A 25413-nucleotide genomic window follows, 5' to 3' on the forward strand; every position below is an offset into this window, starting at 1 on the left:
TCTTAAGTCGCCTGATTCCTGGTGCGCTAGGACGAGTGCATTGGGCATGTATAGCACCCGTCTACGCAGTGGTAGAATAGAACAGTCCCTTGCTGGGTACCCAGTTCTATCCTTGCGCGAGCACAGTATTTTTTTTTTTTTCATGAAGCCACCGGCTACGGACAACATCGCTAACAAAAACGGCTATTGGAATGAGCCCATAACAGCATACGCAGTAAACACAACCTAATGAAGAATACACAGGCTAACCTAGACGCAGTAAAGGCGGAAGTCAAGTTCGGACTTGTGCTCGGAAACAAATACGCAGCCTAAGAATATTAATACAACAATAAGGAAGAGATAATAAATGAAAGTATATTTATGCTGATTGCAGAAGCAGAAATTGCAGAAGACTGCAGAAGCAGAAAACAAAGAAGGAGGAAAGGGACAAGTGCAAGCGAGTTGGTATGTTCTTCAAGTAAGAAATGACCTCATGAAAAAGCGACAGAGCATGAAAGTTTCTCACTGAACCGATGATATAAAATCCACTAAACTGTCAATAATCAATATCATAATGTATTATCATAATGTATTATCATAATGCGATAATCAATATCATAATGTCGGAAAGTTTAAGGAAGCATGAAAAATGGCCCCAGCATGAAATTACCGAACACAATATTTCACCTAGCCAGGGCAAGATATTTTCCATGAAACGTAAGCACAGTAATTTCAGCAATTTTGATGAAATAATAAAAGTAGCAGTAGAATTCTATACATACGTCAACTTCATGCGAAATAGTGATGAACAGGGTACAGGCGCCCATTCTGTAACTAACGAGAAAGTCCGAACGCAGAACGGTATTGCGGGGCATGACCCATGGAAAGCTGCAAAAAGTACAAAATAATAGCTCACCATTTCAAAGACGGAGAAAATACTTTGCTTCAAAAGCTTGTTAGACCTAATACACAATTCCTGTGAGTACGAGTGTAGCAGGGTGCCTTGAGAATACAGCATGCTAATTCATAAGAAGGCAGACGTTAACGATTCATGAAAACATGCGCACATCAGCTTGCCTTCAGTGTTGTATAATATGTCCAGCAATTTCCTTTATAAAGGGGGCAACGCTTAACTCCGTCCAACCAAGCGAAGATGCTGGCTTCAGGAAGTGATATGTTGCAATGGCTGGCGTCCGTGTTATCAATCACATAATTTAGAATTCAGTGGATTGTACTAGAGCTCTCCATATGGCTGTACTGAAATATTAAAAGGCCTTTGATTCAGAAGAAATCGTATGCATCAAGATGGAGTAGTTGAAGCATGCGAGAATATCTTCAGAAATATCTACAAAGGCTCCACAGCTACCTTGATTCCCCACAAAAGAAGTAGAAAATTATCTATTAAGAGAGAGCTCAGCCAAGAAGACACAATCTCTTCAATCTTATTCACTGCATCCCTAGACAAAATATTCTAGCTCTTTGACTGGGTAGGCTTCGCAGATAGGATCAATGGCGGGTACAACATTCATTCTGCAAATGACGCTGCCATGTTCAGCGCCACTGAAGATGAATTGCAGCAAATGATTGGTATCACCAAGACAAATAGTGGAGTTTAAGTTTACTATGCAGAAAAGAAACGCTGTGATCGAGAGCCTGGCAAGGAAGGAAGAATTAATGCTCGCCAGTAAGCTTCAAGGGTGTCTGCTGGAGCACAATTATCTTAGTGAATTGTCAATTATTCACAAGGGAACCTGACCTTGAGAAGAAAACTGACGGAAAAATTAATTTGGTCTTCTGTGCTTAGTGCATAGCTTCCGTGCATCAAATCCTGACTGAGATCTTACCACTATGGGTGAAAATAAATATGCAATAAAAAACATCATACCCTTACAAGTTAAATATTGAGCATACGTCAATGGAACGAAAAGTTTTTGTGAGGTCCCTCGCAAAGGACTTCTGTCTATTAAAGAAATTGCCGCAAAAAATTCGCACAATTACTTCACTTGCGTGTGGGTAAACACGTAAGCATGATTGAACACACAAACAAAAACAGTGAGTGTTCATATTTTTTCCCTAAATTGATAGTTACACCCAGTTTTAACTAAATTGTACTTCAAAAGCCATGCAATAAAGCAATAAGATTGGAATAAGCAATCTATGAACAAAAAGAAGCGTAATAATGAAGAATTACATTTCCCTCTGCATTCAACTCACAGCTCGCAATTTAAAAAAGAAATGCTCTCATTCATGGTAGCTTCCGATCGAAATAAATTCAAGTCAGTAAGGCGCTGTATTTGGGGTAATATTTACCATATTCCTCTCGCCTTTGTGTGCCACATACCTTGCATATTTCGCTGTTTGCATTCCCAGGACTAAGAACGTTCAGTGGCATTTGAGGTAATTTCCAAGACATCGCATTTTCTTCTATAACAAATATTTCACTGAATACCATTCAACAGTCGACTTTAAGGTTCTCGCTCCAATGTTATTCTAATAGGACGAAAGAATTGCGTTCTTTTCGACCCCCCCCCCCCCACAGAGTTGTGCAATAAAGGTTTTTGTTATTGTGTCTCCTCAGAATATCTTGACTAAACAAAGAGACAACTAATATGGTACTGCTGCTGCTGATTGTTCTATTTACATCCCAAGTTTCACTGATCAAGACATGTAAGTGATGTTTGGTGACTGAATTATAAGGGTGGCGTCCTTAAGTTTTTATCTTCTTTGACCAAAATGTACTTATGCTCACCTATATGGATGAACGATTGTCTAAAATTAGAACCACTCACTCACAAAAAGCCCTATTTGTCTGCTGCAAAAAATCGTTATGTCCATTCCATGCACACCATGTAATCAATCGGCAAGAACGTTTCACGATACAATTGCTTTTTTTTTCCGCCCACATAAATGTAAATAATTCTTCAGCAATATGTATTATGCTACAAAATATAGAAAATTAAAGAACCGTATATTAGGATTGACGAATTCAGAGCCATTCCTTCTCTATGGGCAATGGCTCTGAATTTTTTCAATATTCTTAATATTAGCAACACTCCCATTGATTTCTCCATTTAGCAGATAATAGGAAACACTCAATTGCTGTATAATTATCGCTAAATTTGAAAGTTAAGGTTCTACATTCGTGTGCGTGCCAAAGACCCATGAAAGAGAAAGTTTCGTTATAGTGTTGCTGGAGTACTTGATAATATTTAATCGGCAAATGTTGATAGCTTTTGAAAAGGTCTGCACTGGCTGTCCAACTCCGCCATTTTGCTACTATTCGGCTTACCTGCTCCTCAACGCACCCGCTCAAGGGCCATTTTCGCCAACTATCTTAAAGTGCTGTATTTTCGCATTTTCGGGGCAATGCAATATTTCAATAGGGTTACACAACTACTTACTCAACTACACAAATCAATTTTTGAACATTGAAATAATTTACTACTCAACTGCATCTAAAAAATTTGAAACATACCGTGCACAGAATACCGTCTGCGAGAAGGCAAGCTGTCGGTGTCGCTGTCGGCTTTATGTTTTGCTTCACTCTTGAGCAGCATTTAATGATTGCAAAGTGATAAGATCTTCGTTACATGACTAACTGCGTTTTTGCGTCTAGGAACAATTGGACGTACTCATGTTTGTGCTGGTGCCTCCCCTGGAAATATGTTAGGTGTTAATATAAAATTTTAAGGATGATATGCTTTTTATAGAGTATTTATATATTCAGTCACCATGCTTCCTTCTTATTTGTTTGTTCGGTTATTTTTCCATAAAAATGAAGACAGTAACTTTATGAAAAACTCGATGTATTGAAATAACCTACGTCGTCTAGCTATTTCGCGTTCTTTGTACTTTATATTAAGTTTATGTTCACTTTCACTATTTATGCTATACGTAACGACGCTGAATTGTTTCTCAAGCTATGCAGCACGTGGTGTATTCCAACAAACACATGTTTAAAATGTTCAATGCCTTGTAGTTTAGACAGTATTTTCACTGTCACACCGCAATTCTTTTTTTGTTTCGCTATCCCACTACGGACACGGCAGTTTTCAACGAGATGTGCGTTAGCTCCGGCTCTCCGTGATTTTCAAGTGAGCTTGAGTCAAATGCCAGAGCCGTTATTCGAGCACTCAAGAGAAGAAGAGAGCAAGAACATCCTGGCATCACCGCGAGAACCAAACAAAATCATTCGGGCAACTAGTCAAAACTTAAAATGTAGTCTCTGGCCCCCGTTCCTTGTACAGGACCACATTACGTACTCTAATTACTGCGTCAAACAAGTTACGAAAAATATCGCTTGTGATTTCTTGCCTAGTGTTTTTTCACAACGTACCTCAAACTGTTACTTCGGGTGCGCTGAAATTTTATTTGTCATTCCCAAAAGCGACGTGGAAAATTGAGAAACAGGGCACCGTGCACTTTATCGTCATATTTTCGCCTTGATACATGCAGTTGCCCGAATTCTTTTCAACGCCAAACGCCCATGAGTTTCGTGGGGCGGGTTTTGCTACGCCTCTAGAGATGGTGCCACGCAGCATGACCAAGTAGCATGGCCACCTACCTAAGGCCGCAGATTTGTAGCGGACCACTTCGACGTGACAAGAAGAAAAAGTAGCGACAGACGCTGAACGCCATGCACTATTGTATGAAAATGCGGTTTAAGGCAGCAGCCCCACAGGCAGCAAAAGACGCCACATGGACGCAATTGTTTCCCGTCACTCTGACAGGAAACAATTGCGTCCATGCGGACTTCTGCACAGTATGGCGTGGTGGGGTGTAGTGTTGGGAACATGCATTACACCGATTTTATAATTGTGGCTAGTATCAACTCCTACCAATTTGCTTTATGGGTAGCCATTTCACATTTACATCCACTCTCGATTACGGGAGAGCCTGCATATATTTTTTCTATTTTTGATGTACCGTAATAACTTGTGGACAGCTCCTTGTTAATACGTTTTGCAAAGAATTAGATGTCAAACTATCCTCCTGTTTGGAGACTAAAAAAAGTCCCCAAACAGTGATAAAACCAAATAACGACTAATTATGTCATTTTGGCTGATTTGTACTGCTTAATATATGCATTATGCTTTTTGCATTCTCTTTCTGATGTAACTGGATTGTCAGAATGACCTGGTTTGCCGTGTTTGCTTTTTTTTCTTGCTTTGTGCATTTAGCATTTTCCCAACGTTCCTTAGTAAAGGTTTGCTTGTGTAGTCGCTCCCATTATATATATTGAAGAAAGCCCTTAAATTTGTTAATAAGTCCTAACTCAAATGTGTATTATTCTTATTTCGCTGGTTTTTTCCACACTGCAGTCAGGTCTAAAATTGCTTCATTAATGTTACTGCTGTTGGAATGGCCACATCGTATTCAAGAATGGAAGAACGTAGGTCATTGCCATTGCTTTTCATGTCCACTTTGTAATGCCACATCAGTGGCAGTGCTTGTAATGCAAGCAATGATTGCAGTTTTTTTGCGTTTCTCAACCATACACGTGTGCTAAAGAAAAAATGAGAGAGAAGTATAACGATAGTGCAGTGAACTACTCGTATTTCGTATGTAATATAGAAATCGCTGTTGAAGACAGGAACTGATCATAGGGATATCATCACACACGCAGATTACGCCGCCGCCTATCACATCACAACCTAAGTGCGACTTTGTTCGTCAGGAATCGATTAGGCTTATTGTATTCTTGCAGTAACTCAGGGGACCAACTGCAATGCATGCTCACTGATCTGGAGAGGCAGAGCAGAAGGGTGGGACTAAAGATGAATCTGCAGAAAACTAAAGTAATGTTTAACAGTCTCGGAAGGGAACAGCAGTTTACGATAGGTAGCGAGGCACTGGAAGTGGTAAGAGAATACATCTACTTAGGACAGGTAGTGACTGCTGATCCAGATCATGAGAGTGAAATAATCAGAAGAATAAGAATGGGCTGGGGTGCGTTTGGCAGGCATTCGCAGATCATGAACAGCAGGTTGCCATTATCCCTCAAGAGAAAAGTGTATAACAGCTGTGTCTTACCAGTACTCACGGACGGGGCAGAAACCTGGAGACTTACGAAAAGGGTTCTACTTAAATTGAGGACGACGCAACGAGCTATGGAAAGAAAAATGATAGGTGTAACGTTAAGGGATAAGAAAAGAGCAGATTGGGTGAGGGAACAAACGCGCGTTAATGACATCTTAGTTGAAATCAAGAAAAAGAAATGGGCATGGGCAGGACATGTAATGAGGAGGGAAGATAACCGATGGTCATTAAGGGTTACGGACTGGATTCCGAGGGAAGGGAAGCGTAGCAGGGGGCGACAGAAAGTTAGGTGGGCAGATGAGATTACGAAGTTTGGAGGGTCAACATGGCCACAATTAGTACATGACCGGGGTAGTTGGAGAAGTATGGGAGAGGCCTTTGCCCTGCAGTGGGTGTAATCAGGCTGATGATGATGATGATGATGATGATTCTTGCAGCTGTAAATCCACCTACGGGGGTCTTCATGCTTAGTTCGTCCTGAACTCTGTTACCGCTATGTATAGAAATGCCTGGCTGCCCAGTCGAAATATACACCAGACCGGTTCTGGTGTTTTTTTATCTTAAACCACGGCGATTTTTGAAATACGGGTCTGGTGTGTCTGGTGTGCCTATCCTGGTGTGTAACGTGACCTTCGACTAGTGTGTCTGCTGTACCCGTCTTGGCGTGTATAGTGAGCCCGGTGTGGTGTGCTCGGTGTACCTAACCCGTTGCTCTTTGAGTGTTAATTTTGTGTTTGCTGTGCTCACCTTGTGTTTTTGCATCTTGGTGTGGTCTTCTTAAGACCATGCTGGTACCTTCTGACTTGTTTGAACAAAGTTAACATTGATCAAATATCAATGTATAATGAACGCATGGATCACATTACCGCAGTTTGATGCTGCTGAAGGCAATTTTCTATGGCACAGAATTAGTTTACGTTTATTCTGTAGATGATAAGTTGCTGTAGTGTCAAAGGTGAAAGAGCTGCTCAAATATTTGTTTATTTGTTACATGAAAAATAGAAATTGATTTGAAAATATAACCATAAAATAAATATATGTGCACCAAATTTATTTACATGAACTTGTCATGACAAATAGTTTGTCAAGGCAAAAAGATATATATGAGCTGCGTAGCCTTCTATTTCTAACTAAACGGTGTCTCAGCTTGATGCTCAGAGAGAGAGAGAGAATAAACTTTATACAAACGAGCACACGTGTAAAGAATGCTCGTGCACTCAGCAATGGGTGGTGTCCTCGGTCCAGCTGCCTTATCTACCCTTTTCACTCGGCTGACTAGGTTGAGCTGGTCCGTCCAGGCGGAGCTGGACAGCGCTGCCTCCCATTGCCATGTAGCAATGAAACTTGGAAGGCTTGAGGAAATCACAACTTCTTCACAGCCAGTTGTACCCTCTGATGCTTTCCAAAGACACAGCACAGTGTGAAGAAGACAAGTAATAATTATGCGCATCACTAGAAATTATTCATTACATGACAGGCACCCGAGCACCCTAGCCTGGGTGCCTTTCTCTATTCACTTGTGGACTGTTGAGCACTCTACAGCAGAAACTATATTGAGAGTATATACACGACAGTCAAGTCAGTGAATAGAGAAAGGCGAGCGGGCACGCGATGTTCACTTGGTTACAGATATCAGCAAATTTGTGTATTTTTTGTCAGAGGCAGTGCACTGTATTCTGTTCATTTTGGTCAAACGTACATAGGAAAGACGGGCAGGTAACTAAATATTACTGAAAGAAATAACTATACTTCATTCAATTTGACCAGTATTCTCGCCTGACTTGGTCGTACATTGCCGCGTGGATGCTTCAGGCCCGATAAATATTTTTCATCTATTTTCACCAATGGAAAAAAATTTACAAGAGAATTCAGCGAAGCCTACCACACAAATAAGATGTGTGAGCCAGCCCCCACTATCAATTCATAAAAAAAGGCACCCTTTCTAGATAAAGAGGAACAGAAATTATTCTTTGCATATTTCATTTTTAAACAAATACCATTTATTGTGACTTTGCGCCTGTGGATTGCAACCTACACCATCCCACTGGAAAAAACTTGTGCACAATATAAGCACACGTCTACTGCTACTGATATTTTTCATCTTTCGATCAAAATAGTCAATTCTTGACAGCGGTCCGGTTGTGCGGTCTCCCTTCCCTCTCTGCGTAAATTTTTTCCTGAAGAAGTATGTGAGCTAACGGGAAAACTGAAAAGGGCACTACAAATTTCACCTAGCGGATATGGCTGGTCTTCGGAAGATGCAGAAATACGGTGATAAGTATCTGTTGTCATACCGTAGCAATAGTAGGTACGACCTAACTTCGACATTGCTGCAATACTTCAGCTCTCACAGGGCTACAGTGATCAAGTACCACAGAAGTGTAAGTGCACCTCAACAAAATAAAACAGGCATATCAATCACAGATTTAACTTCAGCTGTCACAACATAGACTGTTTCATGTAGCTAAGACACTTGCTAATTTGTGGGAAATGGCTGCACATCCTTGCATACCAATCTAACAGCATAAGAGCGGCAGTGCATATGTTGCTTCTTCTAGACACAAGCATTATTGTCAGAAATACCTTTAGAATTACATATACTGCTTTCAATTTATCCGCCCAGAAATCGAAGTCTGATTAATAGCGTTATTCTTTAGACTTGGTGGTTGAAAATATTTTTAGCTGAGCAATGCCAAGCAGAATCAATAGAAGACAGCTCACTTTGCTCAGCAAATACACATGATGACACAAAACACATGGACAGGTACCTTACACATAAGAAACAATTCTCGACCGCCGCAGAATTATTGCCACAGCCCAACAAAATGTTACACGAGGTCCTGTTGAAATCAAATTCATCGTATGGTGAAGAGCAAGTAGACAATTACGCACTGTGGACGACATTGCGTGCTTCTTTCCTGATAGATCTACTAGTTAACGATGTCGTTTATGCTGGATTGACTTGATGTGAAAAATAATGTACCTGGACAAAGACTTGCAACTGCTACAAGGCATACTGGCGTGAATGAGGATAGCTTCAGAAAAAAAGAGAGTGAGAAAATGCTAGCCTACTTGAAAACACATTACTACTGTAGCAACTGCAGCACAGTGAATATGGGCCTTTTTGTATCATTTGAAGCAATTTATGCTTTTTAAATGTGTATTTGTCAGTGGCAGTTAATCTGGGAAAAATACAATAACAATTTTAATATCAGTGTTACGAAACAACAGTAAGCACACCTCGCGCTTTCACCTGTGACATATTTTGCCCCCTTACACTTTGACTTCCTAAATGAACATGCAGTAAAACAAGAAAAAAATTCACAATACTGCTACGTCACATGGAACTGCTTCAAAAAAGAAGACCTCTAAAAGGTCTAGGGTGACCACATTTTTCTAGGAAGCAATAAAATTGGTTTACCTTTAGCAATCTGGATTTAGAGGTGACCGATCCACTATTGGGTTCCTCGTCTGGGCTCAGGCATGCAATAGTAGAGCTTTTGCTCATGAATAGTTCGCCATGTCAGTGGCCCTTGATTAAGAATAGGCTTCGGCATCATATATTGCTAAGGAATTTTGCGAGATCTCTCGGATGAAGATATTTGTGGCAAGATGATATGCGCGTACATAATATAAAGGTATTTACGTGTTATTGTTATTGTTATTAAAATTTATTACATTTTATTTATTAAACTTGTCTCTCTATGCTCGTTGGTAATGTCAAAAGTGTTATTGTCATTGCTTAAACACATTAACCACATACCTCATTCCTTTCCTGCTAAAGAAACTCAGAATCCACTTCGAATGCTTGTAGAACGCTGAAACCAATAACAACCTTTACTTAATTAAGCAACCGACCCACATCTTCGAAATCGTAAACACGAAAATCTTTTAACCTATTCAGTTGATTAAGGATGCGTCCCACAGAAGGTACCCACAGTTTTTTGCTGCTTGATAATACACTTCCAAGTTGTGTTAGAGATGGTGCGAGGGTGTTCGTCCTCCATCGTATCCTGGATATTCAGGAAGCAGAAGGTTAGAGAAATGAGCGCTTAGCTATACGATACCTGCAGCTCATCTCTCTCTATCCGGTAATATTTCATGGTGCAGAAACTCTTTTTGACACCAATACAGTCATATGTTTTTTAACGATGTTGTATTACATGTTACTAGCGCAAAAACATTCGAGTGCATCGTCTCGCCTGAGAATGTTATGTATATCACATGCCTCGAGACGCTCGCCTTCCAAAGGTTCTTTAGGGCAGTAGTGATTCTCGCAAAATTTGGCCCCTGACATACTTTAGTACTGACGCGTGGACTTGTTTATCTGTTACGGGTGAGAGCTTTCCACCGCCGAACAAATCTTATCGCGAAGCGCGGGGCGCGCCCGTATGTGTCAAAAGATTCTCGAATGTTATCAATGGTTCTGTTGTCTCCCAAGCTTGGATAATTTGACTGCATGTGTGACACCAATTGTGGAGAACCTTCTGGAAGACACGCGGGCATAACCGATTACTCTGGAGCCTTCGATGACTCGTATATAGAAGCCGACACTCTTTACCGGCAGGTCAGGTTCTTGACGATCGCCGACTGCGTTCAACGCTATCGCCGCTCTTTGAGTGTAGCGTGTTTTGAGGCCCAAACTTCGCACAATAAAGTTAGGTCAATCCCAGTTTGCTGCTTTATTAACTGTCACTTCTACGTCAAATACGTGAATATTTCGAAATGTATATTCGGTGTTATTAGTACATTTCACCAGCCATTGCCATAATAATATTACGTATAAATTTTACACAATTTACGCCAACTGTATTTAGGCCCCTTTACAGCTTTGCCACATCCATGTGTCATGTTTCACAGCTCATTTGAAACCTTCAACTTAGGCCTGGCGCTCTTGGACTATGCTAAGCCCTTGCGCCTCAATAAGCCACATACGATCATCACAAATTGCGCTACACTGCGAACTGCTGCTTGCTCTTTATTTGTCTGCAGGGCTGTGATGAGGTTAGTGATTGCAAATAAAGAGTGGTGTACTACCAAGCAGGCGCACTCCATCGCAAACTCGGCGACCAGGGGTGCCACTTCGTCAGCCTTGCCTGCGCTTGCTCGTCAGGAGCCAATATACAGTAGCGGAACCTCCAATGCCTGTCTCAGTACTGCTAGTAATAAAACGTTCCCTTGCAGGGTGGAGGAGTTGCGTCTCCAGTAAGAAACTATTCCATAATACATATTAATTAGTGCAAATATATGTAGGCTCTAAATCAGATCAAATGTCACAAGCATATGTTTTCCAAGTTCTTGTCATTATTTCATGTCAATGAACTCTTGCGTCTGTAGACAGCTAAATAGTGTTTCTTTTTTAACTTCATGTTTTATCACTCTTGCAGTCGGATTAGAACCTAATAATTTTCCAGTTTCCAATGTATGTTCAATGACGAGGCATTTATTTTGGGCGACAAATGCCTGCAATCTTCCTGCACGCAGGAAAAGTATATTCTTAATTTTGGAAAGAGTGAGCTCGCTCACTTGAAAGCGAAATACAACACTTATGCGAATCAAGTATGGCTTGGAGGACGTACCAACGAAATTAATGTTGCCATTTAAGAAATGGTAGTTCCTTCGTGATTACTGCCTATCATACTTGATCATTTATTTTAATTGATTATTACGGATGATGAGTTTCCGGAACATACAATTACGCAAGAAGTTTCTAATGCTGGAAATCGAGCATAACCTCATACGTATTTGGTATAAAGAAAAGAAATCGGTGAAGTTTGCTGTATGTACATGAACAAAACATGCTACACACACACACTTATGCTTAAATCTATGTGAGGTATTGCATAGCTCTGTGAGGTATCAGTTGTTGGTGGTACCTTCGACATGGTAAAATTATTGGGGCCAGCTTTTAAAGGCCTATTGTTGATATGCCTGCAAAATTGATTGTCTTGATTAGGTTTTTTAGCAATCTGTCCCGAAAACGACCGGTGGCTATGATAATTATGACATAATTTTTGAGAAGAGCATGGTACTTTTTCAGCGCTAAAATGAGCAATGATAGCACCGTAGAAAGAAGGGGAATAACATTTTCGTACCATAATAATTCTCATAAGTTTTTTAGGTTGAGGTGGTTGAGAACACCGTTTAAGAGTAACGACATGAGATGACTGTATTCATTTTATTAGGAGACTTCGAAGGTGGCCATACAAATTATTGCACTTGTTTCTTCTCGCCATACCGTTGTAAGAATGTCACCCCTCAACATCACATATTGCCGGCAGAAAATAATCCAGCTCTTCAATTTATACGCTAGAAAACGTCAAAAGAATCGGACCAAGGCATGGCAACGAGCACGTTCGATATGTTCACGGCGAAGGATACAATAGGAATAGTAACAGCCTCCTCATTTTATGGGAGCAATCCTACATGACGCTTCCGCGCACGGTTATTAACTTTAAAGCCATTTAATCGGCGAATAGCTACAATCATTCTATTCATGTCAAACTTTTTCATAATACTGATGTAAATGAGGCGGATTTATGTGCAACGGTTGAAACAAATCTGTTCATTTTTAAGTCATGATGGATGCAATTGTTGGCAGCTCGATTTCATGGAGGAAAGAAATACAGGTTTTGACAGCTTGAGATTGTAGAGTCGGCTGCCTTTATTCAAAAGTAAAAGCAGGTTGATCGAGTAGCGGTGGTGGTGCCCCAGTCGGGGAAGCACGGGGCTATGACAGCCACGGCAAGGCACGACAAGGTAAACTGGATTTCCAGAGTGAGAGGTAAGGATGTTCATGGTGAGGCAAACTGGATTTCTGAGAAGCAACGATAGCCAACCGAGGGACGGTTGCTACACAATAAGTTTATCCTTGAAAACCACTTACAGCAAGAATCCATCACACGTTTAAACAGATTGTGTATCCGACAACAACCAATCCATTAGTACAGCGGAGCGGCAAGGTACCGACTACCACGTTATTTGCTCACGGGTAGGAAAAAATAGATTTATGAGGTAGCCTCACGTAAAGAGAAAAAGTATTGTTTCCACTTTGGCATAATTCTGCAGGTGTGTCCACCTAGAGCATTGAGGATGCCGCGCCGAGAAATGCCGCTACGTGGACTGTCCGATTGCACAACTGGCTGCGGTCACTTCAATGGCTACTGATTTTGTACGCGTGCGCGTGAAATAGTGATCGCGTAAGATGGCAGCACTTAAAAACCACTCGATGTAAACGGTGTCATTCGAATCGTTGCTACACCAGAGGTAATAAAAGTACGCTAAGCGCTCTTGAGGACCATAATAGGGCCGTCACTGCGGGGCTGTTTGGACGGTATGGTGCCTTCATACGCACGAAAGCGCTCGACACTGTTTTGGCAACATCCGGAATGTAGCGTGAATTCTCGCCACATTTTGATGTCACGGAAAAACATAAACAAAGCATCACGAACAACAAACAAGGTGGCAAAGATTTTGTGGCGAAGACAGATTAGGCTGACTTATATATGAACCTCCTATATGAACACAACAATCAAACCCCGGCCGTCAGTCCCCAGCAGCTGCGAAGCAACTGACCACGGCGGCGGTCAGACCTGCGACGCAGCAGAGGGTGCTAAGAATCACTGGCTCCGGACAGGTCGCCATTGGAATATGAACCTGGCAACGTTTAACGCTAGAACGTTATCTAGTGAGGCGAGTCTAGCAGCGCTATTGGAGGAATTAGAAGGCTGTAAATGGGATATAATAGGGCTCAGTGAAGTTGGGAGGCCAAAAGAAGCATATACAGTGCTAAAAAGTGGGCACGTCCTGTGCTACCGGGGCTTAGCGGAGAGAAGAGAACTAGGTGTCGGATTCCTGATTCATAAGAATATAGATGGTAACATACAGGAATTCTATAGCATTAACGAGAGGGTGGCAGGTCTTGTTGTGAAACCTAATAAGAGGTACAAAATGAAGGTCGCACAGGCTTACGCCCCTACATCCAGTCATGATGACCAGGAAGTCGAAAGCTTCTATGAAGACGTGAAATCGGCGATGGGTAGAGTGAAAACTAAATACAATATACTAATGTGCGACTTTAATGCCAAGGTAGGCAAGAAGAAGGCTGGACACAAGGCAGTGGGGGAATATGGCATAGGCTCTAGGAATAGCAGGCGTAAGTTATTAGTAGAGTTTGCGGAACAGAATAATATGAGGATAATGAATACCTTCTTCCGCAAGCGGGATAGCCTAAAGTGGACGAGGAGGAGCCCGAACGGCGAGACTGTAAATGACATAGACTTCACACTCTGCGCTAACACTGGCATCATACAAGATGTGGACGTGCTCGGCAAGGTGCGCTGCAGTGACCACAGGATGGTAAGAACTCGAATTAGCCTAGACCTGAGAAGGGAACGGAAGAAACTGGTACATAAGAAGCCGAATAATGAGTTAGCGGTAAGAGGGAAAATAGAGGAATTCCAGATCAACCTACAGAACAGGTATTCGGCTTCAACTCAGGAAGAGGACCTTAGTGCTGAAGCAATGAACGACAATCTTGTGGGCATCATTAAGCAGTGTGCAATGGAAGTCGGTGGTAATTCCATTAGGCAGGATACCGGCAAACTATCGCAGGAGACGAAAGATCTGATCAAGAAACGCCAATGTACGAAAGCCTCTAACCCTACAGCTAGAATATAACTGGCAGAACTTTCGAAGTTAATCAACAAGCGTAAGACAGCTGCCACAAGGAAGTATAATATGGCTAGAATTGAACATGCTCTCAGGAACGGAGGAAGCCTAAAAACAGTGAAGAAGAAACTAGGAATTGGCAAGAATCAGATGTATGCGTTAAGAGACAAAGCCGGCAATACCATTACTAATGTGGATGAGATAGTTCAAGTGGCTGAGGAGTTCTATAGAGATTTATAGAGTACCAGTGGCACCAACGACGATAATGGAAGAGAAAATAGTCTAGAGGAATTCGAAATCCCAAAGGTAACGCCGGAAGAAGTAAAGAAAGCCTTGGGAGATATGCAAAGGGGGAAGGCAGCTGGGGAGGACCAGGTAACAGCAGATTTGTTGAAGGATGGTGGACAGATTGCTCTAGACAAACTGGCCAACCTGTATACGCAATGTCTCATGACCACGAGCGTACCGGAATCTTGGAAGAACGCTAACATAATCCTAATTCATAAGAAAGGAGACGCCAAAGACTTGAAAAATTATAGACCGATCAGCTTACTGTCCGTTGCCTACAAACTATTTACTAAGGTAATCGCAAATAGAATCAGGAACGCCTTAGATTTCTGTCAAGCAAAGGACCAGGCAGGATTCCGTAAAGGCTACTCAACAATAGATCATATTCACACTATCAATCTGGTGATAGAGAAATGCGCGGAATATAACCAGCCCTTATATATAGCTTTCATTTATTACGAGAAAGCGTTTGATTCTGTCGAAACCTCAGCAGTCATGGAGGCATGACGAAATGAGGGTGTAGACGAGCCGTATGTAAAAATACTGAAAAATATCTATAGCGGCTCCACAGCCACCGTAGTCCTCCATAAAGCAAGCAAAAAATCCCAATAAAGAAAGGCGTCAGGCAGGGAGATACGATCTCTCCAATGCTATTCACAGCGTGTTTACAGGAGGTATTCAGAGACCTAGATTGGGAAGAATTGGGGATAAAAGTTAATGGAGAATACCTTAGTAACTTGCGATTCGCTGATGATATTGCCTTGCTTAGTAACTCAGGGGACCAATTGGAATGCATGCTCACTGACCTGGAGAGGCAAAGCAGAAAAGTGGGTCTAAAAATTAATCTGCAGAAAACTAAAGTAATTTTTAACAGTCTCGGAGGAAAACAGCAATTTACAATAGGCAGCGAGGCACTGGAAGTCGTAAGGGAATACACCTACATAGGGCAGGTAGTGACGGTGGATCCGGATCATGAGACGGAAATGATCAGAAGAATAAGAATGGGCTGCGGTGCGTTTGGCAGGCATTCTCAGATCATGAACAGCAGGTTGCCATTATCCCTCAAGAGAAAAGTATATAATAGCTGTGTCTTACCAGTACTCACCTAAGCGGCAGAAACCTGGAGGCTTACGAAAAGAGTTCTACTCAAATTGAGGACGACGCAACAAGCTATGCTAAGAAGAGTGATAGGTGCAACGTTAAGGGATAAGAAAAGAGCAGATTGGGTGAGGGAACAAACGCGAGTTAATGACATCTTAGTTGAAATCAAGAAAAAAAATGGCCATGGGGAGGACATGTAATGAGGAGGGAAGATAACCGATGGTCATTAAGGGTTACGGACTGGATCCCGAGGGAAGGGAAGCGTAGCAGGGGGCGGCAGATAGTTAGGTGGGCGGATGAGATTAAGAAGTTTGCAGGGACGGCATGGCCACAATTAATACATGACCGGGGTTGTTGGAGAAGTATGGGAGAGGCCTTTGCCCTGCAGTGGGCGTAACCAGGCTGATGATGATGATGATGAGGCTGACAGGTACTCGCTGGAATTGGCAGATGAAATCGTAGTGAACCCGTTCATGAGGTCCACAATTGATCATATTTGCAAGTGTAAGGCAAGTGCCGTACTACGCGATCGAATAAAGTCTATAGAGAGTGACATCCAGAAGCTTATTCACACGCTCTGCGGGGCAATTTGAGGCAGCATTGTAGCCTATAATTAGGATGGTAGAGCAATCAAAAAGTGCTGCCATTGAATCGCAACCCCCATCATAAAGCTTGCTGTAGAGTTTTTTATTGTATTAGAACTCATAGGTATTTCAAGCACTTTCCGCAGGGATAACTATGTTTTTATCCACCTATTTGGGTTGGTATGTGTTTGAATGTAACCATTTTCCCGTATACCTGGGTCACTAGGCTGTCCATGGTCGAATGGTTAGAGGGATTCAAACCCAACCGTCCGGCTAACAAGGGTCACTGAATATGTAGCAATCTGTGGATATGTAGCGCTCCTAACGAAGCACTATGGCGTAGAAGTGGGTCGCTGCATATGCGATACTGCGTTGGTACCAGTTTTAATAAATTATGGTACGACGATTACGAGCACTGCGTATGTGGCACGCGGTTTGTGGTGCTCTTCAATGAACTGCTTTGATGCAGACTTGCGTCACTGAGTATGTGCCAGCAGGTGTTGGCAGCACTTCAAAGAGCGTCTTTGATGACAACATATGTAGCTAGGTATGTGCCACTGCTCATTTTTGCTCTACAATGAGGAGAAAAGCACTAGATGCCTCTGATGCTGAGAGGAATCAAGCTCATGTCATAAGGGTTCCTTAAGGACAGCAACTCGACGCTTTGGGTGTGTACTGGGTGTGTAGTGCACTGGGTGTGTATCGCTTTTCAACGAATGTCTTTTTGACTTATGCGTTTGCGAGATGCACATTCATGAAATGGGGCATGTGTAGCTCTTCAATGAAGCTCTTGCATACTTGACCCGCTGAATATCTACCACGGGGTACCTGGCAAGTGAGGGATCAATTCTTAGAGTTTGGAGGAACCGGTCCGTCACGGTTCTCGTCTCAAAGGTCAGGCGTTTGCTTCTAGGCAACGCCATGCGATGTCGCAGAAACGTGTACGATAGAGGAGCCCGGTTCGCACATGCCGCGTTTCTCAGTGTTCGCACGCACCGGCACACCGTGGATGTCCGAGGCCACGTGCAAAGTTGTTGGCGGCGATCCAAGATGGCGCCGAGTGCTCGTAAGAAAGAGCGAAAGAGGACTCCCGCTGCAGTGCATGCCTCATACATAACACGATTCGACGATGAAAGCATATTGTGTCGCTATATTGAATCAATGCTAAATGCGATACCGTGGAGTCATCTGGAGAGATGAGTTCTGGCAAATAGGTCGTTTAAACATGGCACGGCCAATACACGTGCAGAAATGCAGTATGGGATCCTGTGGGCACGCCGTGGCCATGAATGGGTAACCCCAGTATAAATGAGCAAAACTCATTGGCAAACCCGAGCAAGTAACAATGTGCGCGTTATTTATGAAGGCTTACGAAGCATGGACAACGTAGAAGAGGCCGTGGAAGGATTGCTCAGAAAGGGACGTTGTAAGGTATTTTCTGCTTTGGAAATGAACTGCGGTTGTGGGAAATTGATAGAAGACCCATATGAAGGAAGCTTGGACAAGTCGGTTTCGTCCCGCCTAATACCGTGAAATTTTTCTTTGCTAAATGCCAAATGGAAAGGCTCCAATGGCTAGGACGTGATCATGGATTCATATCGAGATTTCTGTCTCAAGACAGGTTGCCTAACCTTTAAATCGGTTAGATTTTAACTATGAAATGCACAACTCTGACCCTAACACCACTTCACATTGCTGAAGGAAGTATGCGCCGTTATATTACTTTTGTGAGTCGCCAAATTATTTTGGCCAGAACTACATAAAATGGCATCAGACAATGACAAAACAGTTTGTTTAATGACTGAATATGCTGGGCCAATAAACGTGAGGCTCCGGAAAGTGACATCCAATTGTATGAAATTTGAAAGTTAGGAGGCCGCCTTCCATTGTGCCTTGGTGCTTGCGTTCGAGATTTGGCTATCTTAAGCTGACATAAACAGTGTAGAACAATTCAAGGCACAGCCCCACGCAAGAGAATGCAGCCGTCAACTGTCTTCCTATGTTCGGTTGGTAAAGTGTACACCTTTGCAGCTTTTGCAAATTTTCCTTCTCGTGCGATAAGTTTCTCTGTTCACGGCATTTCAGTGTAACAATAATTATTGAGCACTCTACGCAGGTGCTAACACAACGAGTAGTATTTAAAAATTTTTGCCTATAGATTCTGTTGCAAATGGGTCGCAAGCCCCAAGGGTAGCGTTGGCCTGGCGGCCTGGGGCACAGCTGGAAGCATCCGAAGGTCCTGGCAAAGCATGAGTCAACTGCTAACAGAACAACTTGTTTATTTTAGCATCGCAAAAGAGCGGCCGGTCAGGTCGACCGAAGTGGAGAGACGGGAGAGCACGTTACTCGACGGAATAATTCGGATCCTCTCTCGGCGTCCGGGGCAGCTGCTTTTATACTCTCGGAGTCGAGGGCAAGAGGAACGGCTTGCGAGAGGCGCCCGTGACGGCGGGGCACGGACACGCTGAGAGACACGTTGAGACAAGAAGTGACGCATCCGCTGGGCCGGCGCCGGTCAGACCTCCTCGCTTCACAGTTGGGGAGCTCCTCTCCCCGGCTGCCGCGCTTTGACAAGCGTGGGCACCAACATGCACACACACTCACACACACACACGAAGACACATGGCATTGAAACATGCCTGGACGCGCTTGGCAGGAAGCGTTACGGCAGGCTGAACGGGCCAAAATGTCCGCCGCTTTGAATGAAGCCCCGGCGTCCGTTGCATTCGCGCCGGCTATACCGCGCGTCGTAGGCGAAACGTAACAGACAGCCCCGCCGGGAGAAGGAGATCCCGATGGTCAGGGGACTGCATCCGCTGTCCGGAGGGATGTCGCTCGATGATGCTCATAACCAAAGTCGGTCGTCCTTCGGCGTTTCTTGAGCGCAGCGCACAGAGAAGGCCTCGTTCTCACGTTCAGGTTCACACAGGACACTGCAAAGTGACTTCGGGAGAGTTGCCCTTTTTGTTCTCGTTCCCAGCAAGCGTTAGAACTACGCCGAAACTCAACCGCTCAGTCAGCAAGCACGACACAACCCTCACTAAGCCCTGCCAGGCTCTTTCCCCTTTTATACTGCTGCCTAGTTCCTTACCGTAGTCTAGCAGCACTCAGAACACGTCCACAAATTGGAAAATTGCACTAGAAAGCCCGTCATGACTTTGAAACACTAAACAAAAGCAATATGTTAAAAATCCTGCCTCAGGAATAAAAACATCAGTAACAAATAACTTTGAGGCTGATTCCTACGTTAGGGGCCTCGACTTAAGCCATCGGCGTTACCATTGAGACTCCCCTTTTTGTAAAGCACTTCAAAGGAATACTGTTGCAAAGCGAGGCTCCAGCGCAGGAGGCGGCCATTTGTGGAAGAGATGGTCTGCAGCCACTAAAGAGGGCAGTGATCCGTCTCGAAGCATGCGAAGCGGAGATCGCAGCGAGTGACCATACACTAGCTCAGCTGGCGAAAACCCCGTAGCCGCATGCGGCGCGGTCCTCAATTCAAACATCACCCCAGGCAGACACAGCTCCCAGTCAGTTTGTTGTTCAAACCACAATGCTCTCAACACGCGCTTCATGACGGAGTGGAGCTTCTCAACGGAATTGGACTGGGGGTGGTACACTGAGCCGTGTAACAGTTTTACCCCGCACCTTTCGAGAAAGGCTGTCGTCAAAGCGCTAGTAAACACTGTGCCCTGATCTGACTAGATTTCCGCAGGAAAACCAACTCGCGCAAATATGGACAGTAGTGCATTGACTATCTCAACTGAGCTGAGTTCTTTAAGCGGCACTGCTTCAGGGAACTTTGTCGCTGGGCAGACCACAGTCAAAATGTGTCTGTACCCCGTGGCTGTTACCGGCAGAGATTCCACTGTATCAATAACGAGCCGTCTCAAAGGCTCCGTAATGATAGATACCAACTTCAACGGCGCCCTCGATTTGTCCCCTGGTTTGCCCACCCGCTGACAGGTGTCACATGTCCTCACAAAATGTTCTGCGTCACGAAAACACCCTGGCCAATAGTACTCTTGCAAGCGACGGTCCTTAGTCTTAACTCCTAGGTGTCCGGACCACGAACCTCCATGCGACAAGCGCAACAGATCCTGACGGTAGCACTCAGGCACGATCAGCTGATCGAACTCCTCTCCCCTGCGGTCTAGATACTTCCGGTACAGGACCCCACCTCTTTCCACAAAACGAGCATTTTTCTTGGCGATACCTTCCTTGACATTGTAGCGCATGTTTTCTAGGCTGCGATCCTTTTTTTTGCTCGGCTATCAAAGCCGACCGGCTGACTTTTAGCAACCTATTAAGTCCGTCTGACGTAGGCGCGACGAATAAATCTGCAGATAGCTCTTCTAACTTTCCCGTGTAAGGCATTTCCTCTCCAGTATCTGGTGCCTTCAATGCTACTGCCTCAATTTTATTCAGTTCGGACGTGCTCTGAATATCAGCTTGCTGCGCCTCCGACCCTTTTTCATTGTTCGACAACGTCGGCACCGCAACTACCGCCTTCGCAGCGAGCTCCCGAACTCTCGATCTGGTTAAGGCCTGAAGGCTAGCCTCACCAAACAGCCCCTTCTCGCGCAAGAGGTGATCGGACCTGTTCGAAAATAGGTACGGGTACTGGGGGGGGGGGGGCAGCATAGATGACACTGCGGCCTCCGTCTCAAGTGTTCCGAAAGGTCCTCCAATAAGCACTTTTGCTACGGGCAGACACACGCTATGAGCTTCCACGGCTTGCTTGATCCAGGTGCACTCGCCCGTGAACATATCTGGTTCTACGTAAGAGGGGTGAGCTACATCCATTGTAGCTGCGGAATCACGAAGCACTCGGCACTCTTTCCCGTTCACGAAGAGGTCTCGCATGTAAGGCTCGAGAAGCGTCATGTTCTCGTCAGTACTGCATAGTGACAAAAACACGACTTTTGTTTTTGTTTCTGGACACTGAGCCGAAAAGTGACCCGGCTTCTGACACATATAACACACGCGCGCTTGCCTCGTCTCGAACCGCTTTCTGCGTTCGGCTTCGGCTGCCGCCGTCTCCTTACGTTCAGTCGGACTGCTTTCACTCGCAACCGCACTACGTGTGTCCCCCCTTGCTATCATGGGTGTGAACTTCGGCCTCTCAAACTTGGAGCCAAATTCACCCTTTTGACCGTCCTTAGCTCCGCAAGCCCGACGCGTCACAAACTCCTCGGCTAGCTCGGCGGCTTTAGCCACCGTACTAACGTCTGGCCTATCCAAGACCCAGTACCACACGTTCTCAGGTAACCGACTATAAAACTGTTCCAGCCCGAAACACTGCAGAACTTTCTCGTGGTCACCAAACGCTTTCTCTTTTTGAGCCACTCCTGCATGTTCGACATTAGCCTGTAGGCAAACTCTGTATATGACTCACTTCTGCCTTTCTCATTTTCCCGAAACTTCCGACGGAACGCCTACGCTGACAGTCTGTACTTTTTTAGCAGACTTGATTTCACTTTGTCGAAATCCTCTGCCTCCTCTCTCTTCAAGCGAGCGACTACCTCGGCCGCCTCACCGGGTAACAAAGTGAGCAAGCGCTGTTGCCACGTCTCCCGAGAGAATCATCGTCTAAGTTCCTGAGCATTTTGTTCGTTACCCCGTCAGGGCCCGGAGCCGACTACGAAGTACATGCAGGAATGTTGGGAAAAAGGTGCCCACAACAGTGGAAGACGGCAAGCATTATTTTAATACCAAAACCCGGGAAGCCTCCGCAATTGGAAAACTTACGGCCAATTTCCTTAACTTCATGCGTGGGGAAATTGATGGAGCACGTCGTCCAGACCAGACTGATGGGCTTTATGGAGCAGGGCGATCTGTGGCCACATGAGATGGTCGGGTTCCGACCTCACTTGTGTACGCAGGACGTCATGCTCCAAATCAAACATGATATAATAGACTCAAGGTCTAAAGATGCAAAAGCAATTCTGGGACGGGACCTCACGAAGGCTTTTGACAACGTAAAGCATGAGGCGGTCCTGGAAGGGCTGAACAAGATTAATGTAGGTACCATGACATATCGATACATCAGGGACTTCCTGACGGGAAGAACTGCTTGCATGAAGTTCCAAACACTGGTATCCCCCACAATTGAGCTAGGGAGTAAGGGTACGCCCCAAGGATCAGTGCTGTCTCCCCTACTCTTCAACGTGGCTATGAGAGAACTCCCCGAGCAATTGGCAAAGCTCGAGGGGTTAAAATTTAGTATATATGCGGATGATATCACCCTCTGGGTCAACCGGGCAAGTGATTCAGCCGTCGAAAGCCTGCTCCAGGCCGCCACCCACATCATAGTCGATTACGCGGCTGAGAGAGGCCTAGCATGCTCGCCGCAGAAATCAGAATTGTTCATATACAATCCGAAACACTTAAGGTGCAAGGCACCGTCGGAGATCAAAATTAATGTGGCGGGTAAAGAGGTACCAATAGTCGAGCAAATTAGAATCTTGGGCGTGATTCTCCAGTCACACGGCCACAATGGCGAGACCGTGAAGAGGCTGCAGAATCACGCAATACAGACCCTGAGCCTAATTAGGCGGGTGGCCAGCAAAGGCCGAGGGTTAAAGGAGAAAAATTTAATTAAACTAATACAGGCGTACACATTCAGCCGGGTGAGCTATGCAACGCCTTATCGCGATTTGAAAGTGGTGGAAAGAGAAAAGATTGATTCTCTAATGAGAAAGTGCGTAAAACGAGCGCTGGGACTGCCCATGTATACATCAACAGAGAGACTGATGGCTCTAGGAGTGCACAACACATGGGCAGAGCTGGCGGAAGCGGTGCGAACCTCTCAAATTGAGAGACTTAGCACCACGAGGACAGGAAGAGCCATATTGGCCAAAGTTGGAATAAATTCTGACAGAGGCCCCACCCAAAAGGTGGAAGTAGATAGGAAAGTTAGAAAAAAATCTGATTATCCCCCCCCCCCCCCCCTGCCAAAAAACATGCACCCGGAACATAGCAAAGACAGGAGGCATAAACGAGCCGAAGCATTAAAAATTAGATTCGGTAATATCTCGGAACCTGAGGTGGCCTATGTAGACGCGGCGGGAGGTAGCGGCAGTTTTACGGTGGCGACGGCCATCAGCGGCCGGGTTATTCCCGTGACCGCTGTCACTCTGCGCGGGCGCAACATAGAAGTTGCCGAGGAAATTGCGATCGCATTAGGTTGCGCTGGAACGGACGCGAAATTTATGATCAGTGACAGCAAAACTGCCATACAAAATTTTAGCAAGGAAAGGATCTCGCCCTTAGCGGCCAGAATCCTAGGCCAGAGAAAGCTAGATAGAAAAATTCAAATAATTTGGACTCCGGCGCACGAAGCCGTCCCCGGCAACGAGGCGGCACACGAGCTGGCTCGAGATCTCTACCGCCGAGCCGCTACGGGGCCCCTCGATGACCGAGGGAGCGGAGAGCGCATGCTAAAATATGGGGAGATCACGCAGCATTATAGAATGGCTCGTAGACTGGTATCCCCGCCAGACCCAAAATTAAACAACAGACAAGCAGTCGCGTGGAGACGACTAAAAACTTATACATATCCACACCCGGTTATGGCAAACCACATGTTCCCCGAGGCCAGGAGCGATAAATGTAATCTCTGTGGGGCGAGAGGGACCCTCGACCACATAATATGGGAATGTCCGTACTCTCCCGGGGGAACACACTAAATAGATAGTAGAGATGCCTGGGAGACCCTGCTGCGCAGCTCGGACTCTGAGCTCCAGCTCCGGCTCGTCCAACTGGCTGAAGAGGCTGCTGGGACCCAAGATCTCCCAGCCTGCATCTGAGGCGGCGGCACTCGCCCCCTGCATGCCCTGCGTGTCGGGGGGCGGGTAGATCACCTAATCCGTTGGACATTAAAGTTTATTCTATCTATCTATCTCCCGAGAGAACCCCTGCTTCTCGCACGTTCACTAAAAGTTAACCAGGAACAAACCAATGTTCTCTCCAAGCTTAAACGGCTGCATCAGGTCAGTCATTTTGAACGATACACGTTCTCCTGCACCGTGTGCCTGACTTCCATTACGAGCGCGTTCCATCTCTACCTCGAGATGCTTCATTTCCAAAGCGTGTTGACGGTCGCGCTCTTTTTCTTTCTCTTCTCGCTCTTTCTGTTCTTTACGTTCGCGCTCATCTTTCTCTTTTTGCTCTTTAAGTTCGCGCTCATCTTTCTCTCTTTGCTCTTTAAGTTCGAGCTCCTGTTTCTCGTTTTGCTCTTTAAGTTCGCGCTCCTGTCTTTTTGCCCTCTCCTCAATGGTCTCAAGGCATTCCAACAGCTCGTCATCCTCAGCTTCTAACTCAAGAATAGCCCTTAGCAGTTCTGGTTTTCTGAGTTTGTCTGAGACATCCAGACCTGAGTAACTGAAGTAGGCTAGGTGACGATTTTTCTTCTCCCTGTTACAAAAGGAATTCTAATAAATCATCATGATCAAGAGCCATGCGGCGCCCGGTCACTCTCCGGTGGTGACTTTGGTGGCTCTCCGTCGATGGCTACGGGTCACTGGTTGCCCACCAATGCATTAAGTTTTGCAGCCGTCGCTTCATGCGGAAGGCCCCCACAACACCTGTGAAGCACACAACGCTGCTAAGCTCCTGGATGTCGCGAAGCCAATACCTGCTGCGCAGGCCTCGTGAAAGATGCCTTGGCAGTGGTCCGGATTATGCATCGTAGCCGAAGAATTGGGACGTTCAATTTAAAAAAATGACCGCGCCGCTCAAATCCCGCGAGATT

Source organism: Dermacentor andersoni, chromosome 8, assembly GCF_023375885.2.
Source record: "Dermacentor andersoni chromosome 8, qqDerAnde1_hic_scaffold, whole genome shotgun sequence".
In the NCBI taxonomy this organism is placed as follows: domain Eukaryota; kingdom Metazoa; phylum Arthropoda; class Arachnida; order Ixodida; family Ixodidae; genus Dermacentor; species Dermacentor andersoni.